This window comes from Dipodomys merriami, unplaced genomic scaffold (assembly GCF_024711535.1).
Source record: "Dipodomys merriami isolate MVZ:Mamm:240054 unplaced genomic scaffold, mDipMer1.0.p SCAF_3, whole genome shotgun sequence".
Lineage (NCBI taxonomy): Eukaryota > Metazoa > Chordata > Mammalia > Rodentia > Heteromyidae > Dipodomys > Dipodomys merriami.
Genome location: NW_027204492.1, coordinates 60,628,326 through 60,641,441, shown reverse-complemented (window position 1 = coordinate 60,641,441; position 13,116 = coordinate 60,628,326).

Here is a 13,116-nt window from a genome sequence, read left to right as displayed (position 1 = left end):
ATTGTGGCTCTAAGTCATAGAGAGCTAGCCTTGAGCAAAAAGAGCTCAGGTACAGTGCCTGGGCCCCTGAGCTCAAGTCTCTTAACCTACAAAAAAAAAAAAAAAAGAAGAAGAAGAAGGGGCTTGTGGAAACATGTGTTTACTTGAAGGAGGAAAGTTGCTCTAATATTAATAGCTGAAGAAAGGTCATAGGTCAAATGGACTGTCTCCAACCTAGCAAACAAGGTTAACACTATGTCTGGATTATGAGATTCCTTTAAGGTCTAGTTCCTGAAGTGGTTGTGATCATATACTTTTCAAATCCTCTTGCTCATTTTCCTCAGATTTGGACTGTGTGGTTTGCAATTCCTTATTGATATCATCAAGTGCTAGGTCACACTCATAGAGGAACAACTCCTGTTCTAGGATTTCAGCCTGTCCCCTAGGGCCTTAATCTTCCTAAGCAATGTTAATCATGCAGTTCAACAGTTCAAATATCTAGGAACCAACTACTCCCTCTTGTAAGGGAAAGAACAGGATAAGAAACTGAGACTTAATGCCATGTTTCACAAAGACAGAGAATAAAATCCACAATTTTTTTTATTGTGAAAATACTGTACAGAGGGGTTACAATTACATGGGCAAGATAATGAGTACATTTCTTATCAAGCATTGTAGCCTCCTCCTTTGTTTTCCCTTCCCATCCTCTCTTCCTGCCACCCCTCCACCCAACCCTCCTCCCCCCAACCAAAGTTGTAAAGTTCGTTTTCCACATAACGACTTGTATATCTCATTGTTGCAATGGGTCCACCTGTATTCCTATTTAAACGATTTGTTTTTTTTCCCTTCCCCTCCACAAATTATAACAACATCAAATACAGTGAAAGCAGGGGTTATACCGTGGGGGAGGGACATACAAAGCAACAAATAATCTTATAAATGTGTTAGAAACAATCGCATGAAAGAAAAAAAACATTTGAATACATATCTTAGGGTTCATTTCCCTAACATCAACTTAACTGACCTTTTCTGCTTGACTCAGACATATACTAGTTATTGCAAATAAGGGAAACCACGGGACCTATGTTTCTTTGGGCCTGGCTTACTTCACTTAATATAATTTTTTCCAAGTCTTACAATCCACAAATTTTTAAGAAACCACGAAAGACCTCAAATAGCCAAAACAAGAAAATGGGATATCCATTTGTAAAAGATTATAACTGCATCTGTGTCTGTAGCCTTGTACTAATAACTCAAAATGGATCAAAGACATCAATGTTAGACCTGAAATCTTGAACCGACTGCAAGAAGGATTAAGAGAAACATTCAAATTTATTGGCACAGAAGGAACTTTCTCAGTAGATTTCCAGGAACTCTGAAAACTAGAGGGAGAATCAACAAGTGTAATTTCATTAAGCCAATAAATATCTTCACAGTAAAAGGCATACATAGATATTCAGCTAAAAAGACAGCCTACAGAAAACAGAGACACTGATGCAGGCAGTACCAGGCACTCTCCATTGGCCCCAAGGAGGCAATTAACAAAGGACCTTCACACTGTGGTTGTCTCTCCTGATGGAAAATAACTTAAACTGAAGGCACTCATCTTTTCCTCCCCGACAGCCATATCTTAGAACTGTCCTTGATGCCCACCCAGCTGAATCATCTCCCCTTCCCTAACTGAACAAATGCACCAGGTGGTGTTAGAAGAGAGCCTGAGACCAAGGCCACACCCCTACTGGACACAGTCCCTACTGGAAACAGATGTTATTGAAACCTTGAAACCCTCTACTCAAGATAAGATTGCTTCCCCACTAGCACCCAGCTTTCATCTTCCTTGCCTATCTTCACTTTTTCTAATATTTAAAAGAACCCTAGTTTTAAAGGGTGTGAGGGTTTCATTTCCTTTTCATCCAGGCTGAGGGAGACTTGGTGGCACTTCCAGGGATTTTTCCCCCAAGTTAAACCTATTGGACTGTTACGTTCACTTTTCTGCTCTTCTTTTCTTACATCCCTCAGTCCCCCAAATCCAGTAACTAAGGGCACTAGCACCAGCACTATCTTCTTCTTGATGGTGTCTTTTTTGTTTTATAAATGTATGTATCCAAGTATTTACATTAACATAATCCACATCAAGGAAGAGATAGGCTAAAGAGTACCTTCCCTTCCAATTGATTGCAAGGGGAAGATAGGCTGTATTACCACAGAAGAACAGCAATGGGAAGCACTTTCAAGGAACGATTCAGCAGTTTCCTTACACTGATCCAACAAGTAGATTCATTGGCAAATCTTGTTTAACAAAATAGAGAGATTATTGATATATTACTAGCTAAAGCTGGAGGCAAATGTATTTACCTGAAGGAGGAAAGTTTTTTTTTTTATTAATAGTTCAGGAAAGGTTATAGGTCAAATAGCCTAATAAACAAGGTTAACATTATAACAATGTAATAGGTGTACTTCTTATCCACATTCTTGCCAACATTTATTGTTTGTGTCCTTCCTCATGCTCATTCTCCATGTTGTTTTCACTTGCATTTTCTTTATGGATAGGGATGTTGAATATTTCTTCATGTATTTATTGGTCATTTGTACTTCTTTCATGAACTATCTGTTCAGGTTATTGGCCTTCAGGTTAATTAACTTGTTAATGTTTGAGAAGTTTGGGGGATTACATTTGTACTCCATGTATATTCTGATTATTAATCCTTTGTCAGATGTAAAACTTAAATAGCTTAACTTATTATGAAGGCAGTCTATTCAGTTTAGTGACTACTCGCTTCCCATGTAGAATCTTTTTTATTAGTTGAATGCAATTTTCTAACCTTTTGTCTTATTACAGTTCTATTAGTGGAGTTCTATTCAGGATGTCATTGATTATGCCACTATGTTCTAGTGGGGTTTATTCTCATTTTTTGGAGGGGGTAGTTTGAAATTTTTATTGCATTTAAGTAATTGTACAAGACAATTGCCTGTCATGCAGGTGCTTGTGGCTCATGCTTGTAATCCTAGCTATTCAAGAGGCTGAGATCTGAGGATAGTGGTTCAAAGCCAGACCAGGCAGTAAAGTCCATGACACTCTCATCTCCAATAAACTACTCAGAAAAAGCCAGAAGTGGCACTGTGCTCAAGTGGTAGAGTGTTATTTTTGAGTACAAAAAGGCACAGAGACAGCACCTAGGCTCTGACTTCAAGCCCCAGGTCTGGCAAAAAAAAATTGCCAGTCAACAAAGCAGTTTATGAATACAATGCATCTCAATGTCATCCCTTTCAGCATTCTCACTCATCCCTCCCAACCCATCCCTTTCCTCACTCTTCTTAATTTTGTAGAGTATACATTAAATCTAGAAAGTTTTGAAAAACACATTCCTTTAGTCCTTTGAGGTTTTGGTTTTACTTTACTATCTCTTATCCACTTTGAACTGATATTCATACATGGTGAGAAATAGGACTCTACTTTCAGTTTTTGAGTGTGAATATCTCAGTTATTTGCCAAAAATCAGATAGCTCAGTAATAGTACTCATTGGATGTTATGTTGAAAATGAACTATAAAACTTGTAGGTGGAGATGGGATGGAAACACTGGGAGAAAACAAGAGAAGGACTGACATTATCAAAAAAAGAAATGTATTCTTTACCTGACTTTTGTAATTGTAACTCCTCTGTGCATCACCATTATAATAACATTTAAATTTTTTAAAAAATCAGAAGGCTGTAGCTGTGTGAATTCATTTCTGAGTCTTCTATTCTATTGCATTGATCATTTTGTCTGCTTTGAAGTGAATATGTTTATAGAAAGATATCATGAGCATTTTTCATGTATTTCTTATTTATTTTTACTTCCTTGCAGAAGTATCTACTCAATTCATTTTCCTTTTTATTAACTGGATTCAATTATTTATATATTTATATATATGAGGTATTTATATATTCTGGATATTAGTCCTTTATTAGTTAATGAAGATTTTCTCAGTTTCAATTATCTTTCTTAACTCTTTTATCTTTCATTGCCAGAAGGTTTTTAATTGATTCAGTCCAATTTGTTTATACTTGCTCTTATTTCCTGAGTTATTGGAGTCTTATTCAGAATATTTTTGCCTATACCTACAACTTAGTGTGCTTTCTCTGTTTCCTATATTATAATCAAACTTTACATTTTAAATAAGTATTTGATTCATTATAAATTAATTTTGTAGCATTGATAAATGCAATCCTATTTTTGTCTTTCATATATGGTTATACAGTTTTCCCAACACTATGTTGCAGAGCTTCCTTTCTCTTAGTACACTATTGACAACCTTCGTTGAAAATCAATAGCTGCCACTATGTAGATTCATTTATAGGTCTTCTGTTTTGTTATCTGCATCTATATTTCTATTATTTTTTGACTCGTGCTGTTTTTATTAGCATGCTTTGTAGTATGCTTTTAAGGCAGGTGATGTGTGTCACCAGTATTATTCAAGTACACTTCATTGATTTGAGGTCTTCTTATTCCATGTGAATTGATTTTTCTACTTTTTTTTTAAAGAATGTAAGTATTTAAAAAAAAGAATGTAGGTATTTTTCATTGAATCTATAGATCACTTTTGGTACTATAGTCACTTTTATACTACTACATTTGGTGGTATGTAAATGTGAATGGGCACCATCTTTTACCTTCTGTAAACATTCTTCTATGTTTTATAGTTTTCATGTAGGAATCTTTTGTTTCTTTGATTCAGTTCCTAGAATCTGGTTTTTGTGAGGCTATTAAAAATTAGATATTTTTCCTATTACTTCTCACCTCTAAGAGTCTTCTGGGATTTTTAAATATAGGGCTAAATTATTTAGAAATAAGGATAATTTGGCTCTTCATTTACCTCCCCTTATTGTTCTCTCTTGCTTTATTGCTATGGCTAAGAATTTAAGCACTACATTGAAAAAGTGTATATAGTTGTGAACACTTCATTCCTGATTTTTATGTCAACTGCTGTTTTTTGTTTGTTTGTTTGTTTGTTTTTTGGTCAGTCATGGGGCCTGAAACTTGGTCCTGGGTGCTATCCCTCAGCTCTCAGCTCAAGGCTAGCACTCTACAACTTGAGCCACAGGGCCACTTCTGGCTTTGTCTGCTTGTGTGGTGCTGAAGAAGCGAACCCAGGACCTCATGCATGCAAGGCACTCTACCACTGAGCCACCTTCCCAGCCCAACTGCTGTTTTATATGTAAACTGTGTGCACAAGTTGACCATGCATATTTATTCACAATTGCAATATCCCCTTGATGGATTATTCTTGTTATCAATATTAAATTACATTCTTTGTCTATTCTCTTTGCTCTGATGTCTGCTTTATCAGATGAGTATTGCAGCTCCTGCTTACATTCAAGCTCTAGTTGCTCAGAATGTATTTCTTCCATCTTTTCTCTTTAAGCATGTGTTTATCTTTGCTAGATAAGAGCATATTTTTGTCATGTAATTTTTTTCAAATTTTTATTGTGATTAAGTGGTTACATAATTTCCCAAATTTCACAGTATTGTGGGATAGTGATGCTCAGTTAAAGTCACAGACACATTCTAACTTTCCTGGAGCAAATTGTCTATCACGGTCTATAACATTTATGAATTCTATGAGCTTTGCAATATAGTTATGTCTTCCACATTCGGTGATATGTACATTTCTTTTGTTTTGTATAGCATCAGCTGTTCCCTCTTTCCCACTTGTTCCCTCCCTCCCATCGCTGCCATTGAGTTGCTTAGTTCATTTTGGTCAATGTCCAGTGCAGCTGATGGGTCCCGCTCTTATATGTTTTTCCCTGATTTCCTCTAGTTCTGTGTCCTCTTCCTGGTTCCCCTCTGGTGTACACATATATACAATACATGTGATCAGCAGCATGGGGTTTTTCAGTAGTGATTCGACCAGATGAGTGGAAGTCCTTTGATAAGTCCTGTTAATTTTGTCGTATCACCTAACATTTTGGATTTGACATCCACTTATCAGGGAGACTGTGTACCATTTGCCTCTTTGCTCTTGGCTTACCTCGCTCAACATGATTTCTTCTAGCTCCATCCATTTCCCTGCAAATGCCATTATTTTGTCATTTCTAATGGCTGCATAATATTCCATTGTGTACAGATACCACAATTTTTGGATCCATTCATCTGTGGTGGGACATATGGGTTGTTTCCATATCCGGTTTTGTGAACAGTGCTGCAATAAACATGGAGGTGCATGTGTCCTTGTATACTGGTTCCTGTTGTTCAGGATAGATGCCTAGAAGTGGTATGACTGGGTCATAAGGGAGGTCAATATTTAGCTTTCTGAGGACCTTCCAGACTGCTTTCCAAAGTGGTTGTATAAGTGTACATTCCCACCAGCAGTGTAATAGGGTTCCTCTTTCTCCGCATCCCCTCCAGCATTTGTCGTTGGCTGACTTGAGGATTTGGGCCATTCTGACTGGGGGAAGGTGGTATCTCAGGTTGTCTTTATTTGCATTTCCCTCACAACCAGGGATGGTGAACATTTCCTCATGAATTTCTTTGCCATTTTTATCTCTTCATCTGAGAAATCTCTCTTTAGTTACCTTGCCCATTTAGTAATTGGTTTGTTAGGTTTGGGAGGGATTAGTTTCTTGAGTTCCCTGTATATACTGGATAGTAACCCCTTGACCTTGGCTCTGTTGATGTGTTGCATTACATTTATTGACTTATGTATGTTAAACGATCCCTGCATCTCTGGGATGAAGCCTACCTGGTCGTAGTGTATGATTTTTTTTATGTGTTTCTGGATTCTGTTAGCTAGAATCTTGTTAAGGATCTTTTCATCTGTGTTCATCAAGGAAATTGGCCTGTAATTCTCTTTTTTGGTTGGGTCTTTGCATGGTTTGGGGATGAGTGTGATATTGGCAACGTAGAATGAGTTTGGGATAGCTCCCTCCTTCTCTGTTTCTCTGAAGAGCTTGAGGAGTATGTGTATTAGTTCTTCTTATAGAATTCTGTTGTGAATCCATCTGGTCCTGGGCTTTTCTTTGTTGGAAGAATTCTGATTGCTTCCTGTATCTTGTTATAGGATATTGGCTTATTTAATTGATTTACTTCTTCTTTGCTCAGTTTGGGCAACTTGTATTTATCTAAAAATGCATCCATTTTTGCCAGGTTTTCTTTATTTAGAGAGTATAACTTTTGAAAGTAATCCGATAAAATTGTTTGGATATCTTGGGTACGTGTTGTAATTTTTCCCAAGGCATCCCTAATCTTGTTAATATTGGTTTCCTCTCTTCTTTTTTTAATTAATTTTGCCAATGGTCCATCAATTTTATTTATTTTTTCAAAGAACCAGCTTTTTGTTTTGTTAATTTTGGCTATGATTCTCCTATTCTCTATTTCACTAATCTCCACTCTTAATTTGATTATCTGGCTCTGTCTAGTTAACTTTAGGTTCCATTTTTTCATGTTTTTCTAGCTGTTTTAATTGCAACATGAAATTATTTACTTGGTCTGTCTCTATTTTCTTGATGTGGGCACTGAGGGCAATAAATTTGCTTCTCAGGACTGCTTTTGCTGTGTCCCACAAGTTTCCTTCTGATATGTTTTCATTTTCATTGAGTTGTAGGAATTTTTTAATTTCTTCTTTGATCTCTTCCATTACCCAGGTGTTGCTTAGAAGTGTGCTGTTCAGTTTCCATGTATTTGAGTAATTTCTGCGGTATGCTTTGTTATTGAGAACTAGCTTGATTCCACTGTGGTCAGATAGGATACAGGGGATTATGTAAATCCCCTTGTATTTGCTTAAGTTCCTTGCATGAACTATGATATGGTCTATTTTGAAGAAAGTTACATGAGCTGCTGAGAATAATGTGTACTGTGTTGTTTTAGGGTGAAATACTCAGTAGATGTCAGTTAGCTCTGCTTGAAGTATGGCCTCACTTAATTCAGTAGCTTCTTTGCCAATCCTCTGGTTGGTAGACCTGTCCTTTGGTGAGAGTGGGGTGTTAAAGTCTCCTAGTATTATCATATTGGGATCTATTTTATTCTGTAAGTTTGAGAGTATTTGCTTAACATATTTGGGTGCACCAATGTTTGGGTAATATGTAATATCCTCCTCTTGGATTGTTCCCTGTATTTATATGTAGTGTCCTTCCTTGTCTGTTTGTATTGATTTTAATGAAAAGTTTATTTTGTCAGATATCAGGATTGCTACACCTGCTTTCTTACTGGGGGCATTTGATTGGTAGGTCCTTTTCCAACCCTTCACTCTGAGTTTGTTTGTATGTTTGGCTGAGAGGCGGGTCTCCTGGAGGCAACAGATGGATGGAACATGTATTCTGACCCAATCTGCAGTTCTTTATCTTTTGATTGGTGAATTAAGACCATTAATATTAAGAGATAATATAGAGAGATGCATTGTGGTCCCTGTCATTCCCTGTTTTCCTAAGTTGTTCTTTCCTTTCCTCCTGTGCTTGCTCAGTTAGACTTCTATTAATGACTATGTGGGTGCAGGTTCCTGTTCCTGGTTGCTTTCTTCAGGTTGTATTTCCCTCAGTATTCTTTATAATGCTGGCTTATGTTTATGTATTCATTTAGTTTTTCTTTGCTATTAAAAATTTTCAGCTCTCCATAGAATGTGAATGCTAGCTTTGCCAGGTATATCAGTCTGGGTTGGCAGTTATTGGCTCTCAGGGCTTTTATGATACTTTCCCAGGCCTTTCTTGCATTCAGTGATTGTGTGGAGAGATCTGCAGTGATTCTAATTTTTTTCCTGTTGTGGTATAGCTCCTTCTTCATTTTTGCTGCATGCAAGGTTGTTTCCATATTATTCAGATCTATCATTTTTACTATAATTTGTCTAGAAGTGTTTCTCCTGGGATCTTGCTTGTTAGGTGTTCTATATGCTTCTGTTATGTAGGTAAAATCTTCTTTTTTGAGATGGGGAAAATTTTCTCCGATTATCTTGTTGAATAGGTGTTGTATTCCCTTGCTTTGATATTCCTCTCCTTTGTCCACTCCAATGATACGAAGGTTAAGTTTCTTGGCACTATCTGCTTGCTCTTGAATTTCCCTGTGGCATAATTTAAGTGATTTTTCCATATGTGTCATTTTTTGGTCCAATTGGTGTATTCTGTTTTCTGTATCTGACACTCTACATTCCATTTCGTTCACTCTGTTAACTATGGCTTCCATTGTGGTTTGCATGGAGGATATGGACTCTTTTATGGATTCAATGTTGGTTCTCAAAGTACTAATCTCACCTCTTATTGAGGTGTGTACTGACTTTATTTTTGCACTAATCTCACCTCTTAGTGAGATGTGTACTGCCTCTATTTTTGTACTAATCTCACCTCTTAGTGAGGTTTGTGTTGCCTCTATTTTTGCATTTATCTCCTGTTTGATATCCTGCATCTCTTTTGATATTTCGACCCTGTGTTATTTCAATTTCTGGTCTATTTCTAGCTTTATTTCTTGAGTCATTGCCTACAGCATCTCCTCGATGTAGCTTTTGTCTTCCATTCCTGCTTTGCTCCCACTAGGGCTCTCCCCTGGGTGGCTGCTGGCTTTTGGGGATAGCTTGCTATCCTGGGTGCTGATAAACGAATTTTTCTCTGCGATTTTCACATAGGGATTCAGGGATTATTGGAGACTAATCAAATTTTGTTTTGGTCAATAGGTGTCTGTCTTTGCTTGGTTGCTGTTTCTGTGCTGGTAGATAGTGTCTGTACCTGATCTCGATTCTGTTGGAAGCCGACCTCCAGCTGCTGGTCTAACCCTCATAGGGTTCTCGGCCCTCGGTGTAGATCACTGGCAATTCCTGCCTTTAGAAGGGTTGAGCAGCCTATACTGCTCCTGTTTGCCCCTACAGTTGCTCTTAGCTAGATCGGATGTGCTGGATGTACTCTCCCAGTTGCTAGAGTCCGCTAAGGGCTCCTGACGTTTTTTTTTGTGTGTGTGTGTGGTTTTTTTTTGTTTTGTTTTGTTTTTTTTGCCAGTTGTGGGTTTAAACTCTTGGCTTGGGTGCTGTCCCTCAGCTCTTCAGCTCAAGGCTGGCACCCTACCATTTGAGCAACAGCACCACTTCTGGCCCTTTCTGCTTATGTGGTGCTGAGGAATCAGATCTAGGGCCTCATGCACCCAAGACAAGCACTCTACTGCTGAGCCACCTTACCAGCCTGAGCTCCTGACTATTATCAGGTGCTAGCCGCCTGTGTTGTCCAATTCCAAGCCTAGAATATATGGGTCAGGTTCTGGTGGGGTTTGAGCTTCTCTTGTCCTGAAACCCCGGGTGTTTTGCTGTCATAGGCGTGATTCCCAGGGGGTGCAGTTCCCTTTTTTTCCCTCCTCTGCTGAGGCTTATGCTCAGCTTCTGACTTCAGTTGGGAGGATTTGGTTGTGTTGCTCAGGCACTGGATCCCCAGGCCTGGTCCCAGCCCCCAGCCTGGAGCATGCCAGTTGGACCTGTGCTTCTGTGTATCCCACCTAGTTTATGAAGCCTGGAGTACACAGTTCAAATTTCTTCCACTGCTGGCTGTTTTGACCCAGGGTCAAATCACATTTTGAATATGATTTTACATCAGATTTTGACCACTTTACTATCATTTGAGTGTGTTATTTTAAATAATTTGTATTTTAAAGTGTCATAATGAGCCGGGCGCTGGTGGCTCACGCCTGTAATCCTAGCTACTCAGGAGGCTGAGATCTGAGGATAGCGGTTCAAAGTCAGCCCGGGCAGGAAAGACCGTGAGACTCCTATCTCCAATAAACCACCAGAAAACCGGAAGTGGCGCTGTAGCTCAAGTGGTAGAGTGCTCGCCTTGAGCTGAAGAGCTGAGAGACAGCGCCCAGGCCCAGAGTTCAAGCCCCCGTCCGACAAAAAATAAATAAAATAAAATAAAGTGTCATAAGGTCTTTTTCATCTTTTTCTATGTTACTGTTTGGAGATTTGTGCATCTGAGGCTTAGCCAAAAGTTGGAGAATTTAGTTGATTGTGATCTAACTTTTTAAGTATTCTCAATGATGAAGCAAACTTAATAGAGTTAGTGTTGATGTGCAGTTCCTTATCACAGAACTTGGCATATTGTGCAGAAGCCAAAATTCACTAGTGTGCTTATGCCCTTGATGCTTATCCTCTGTACCACTCAAAGAAGAAAAACATTTAGAGTTCATTCTACTTCTTGGTGCACATGTTGATGCACTATGTGGCTTTTGAATGGGGCAAATCAAGGATAAGTTGTCTATTCCAGGGCTGTTTTCATCTAAAAATTTTCTATTTTTTCTGTGTACTGGGAGTCACTGTTGGCTACAGGATGCTTTCTAGCCTGTGAGGTATACAGTTTCCCACTGCCTCCACAAGGCATTCAGAAGCATCAATCCTATGGGTATACTTTGTACGTATCATACAGTGAAGGAAGCAAAAACGGAAATGAGTTCTGGACTAGAGGAGGATTGCTCAGAGACTCGGGTCCTCTGTCTCATGATCGTAATGTTTGAAGATACCAACTAACAGATAGTTTTTCTGTGGATAAATAAGTTGGAGGAATTTTTGTGGCACATGGAGTATGGATTCTCAGTGATATTCCTGCCAGCAATGGATTTGCAGATCTTTTTCCATGGTAATCTTCAGCTGATGGGTCTCACAATTTTCCAGAGAGGATAGGACCACTGACCACCATGTCTGTTACTGTTCAAGTTTCCTACTTCTTAAACTTCTTTTTTTTTGTCTGTTGTGAGGCTTGAACTCTGGGCCTGAGCGCTGTCCCTGTGCTCTTCAGCTCAAGGCGAGCACTCTACCACTTGAACTACAGTGCCACTTCCGGTTTTCTGGTGGTTTATTGGAGATAAGAGTTTCACGGACTTTCCTGCCCAGGCTGGCTTTGGAATGCCATACTCAGATCTCAGCCTCTTGAGTAGCTAAGATTACAGGCGTGAGCCACCAGCATCCAGCTTACTTCTTAAACTTCTTAGTGGGTACATTTCAGACTATTATCATCTCTATGACCTTCCCATGACCTTAACCCTCCCAGACAGGTAGAAGTTTCCCTCAGGTTTCCTGATCCACCATGTATCTTGTTTTCTTTTCCCATGAGTATTTCACTCTCAAACCTATATATAGCATTCTAAGATTGGGAGTAACAAATGTTTTCCTTTACCAATGCAAGCCCATTGTTTAGGAGTAGTCCCTCTCATACCAATTTCCACACTATGTTTAGGTTTGTGGGAAATATGTATTTATCCCATGGCTAGGTCTGCCAGCCAATAGCCATAGGTTGACTTGAAATTGTATTTGATTCCCCATCCTATAAGCGGAGTTTGGGACTTCATAACTTTTTCCTACTTTCTCTATTGCATTGGTGTTTCTTCATGCTTTTCAGGTGTGCTATCTTACTTTTAAGATTGTCTGATGCTCTTCCTCTCATATTTCAGAATCAAGTCTATCTTTTATTATCATGACTCTACTCACAGTTATAAGTGAAAGCATCTTTTACTTTGTCATATTACTCCAACCCTAGACAATTTATTTTTTTAATTTAATTTAATTTTATTTGTGATCATACTGTACAGAGGGGTTACAATTACATGGGTAGGATAATGCATACATTTCTTACCAAGCATTGCAGCCTCCTCCTTTGTTTACCCTTCACATCCCTTCCCAGCCTCCCCCCTCATCCTCCCCCCCCACCGACGTTGTAAAGCTCATTTTCGACATGACAATTTGTACTTCTCATTGTTGCAACAGTAGACAATTTATTTTTTGACAAAGGTACTAACTCAAATTAACAAATGGTGCTGAAGGAATTTGGCATCAATATACAAAAATATAACATTGACTTAAACTTCACATCATATGCAAAATTAATAGATGATGGATCGAGGAAGGTAGGTAAAGCATAGAATATTTAGAATAACAATGGGCAAATACTCATGGGACCTGGTTAGGGTGCACATTTCTTGAATTAATGCAGTAAAAATATTCATTAAGTCTAAAAATGGAGAAATTGGCTTAATCTAAATAAAATAATTCATCTTTATTAAAAAACTATAAAGACTGAAGAAAGAATGACAGGAAATCAAAATAAAACCTTAAAAAAACAACAAAATGACATCCTTATGTCTACACTATATAAACAAGCATCAAACCCATCAGTAAATAAGAAATCCAATTATAAAATTGAAAA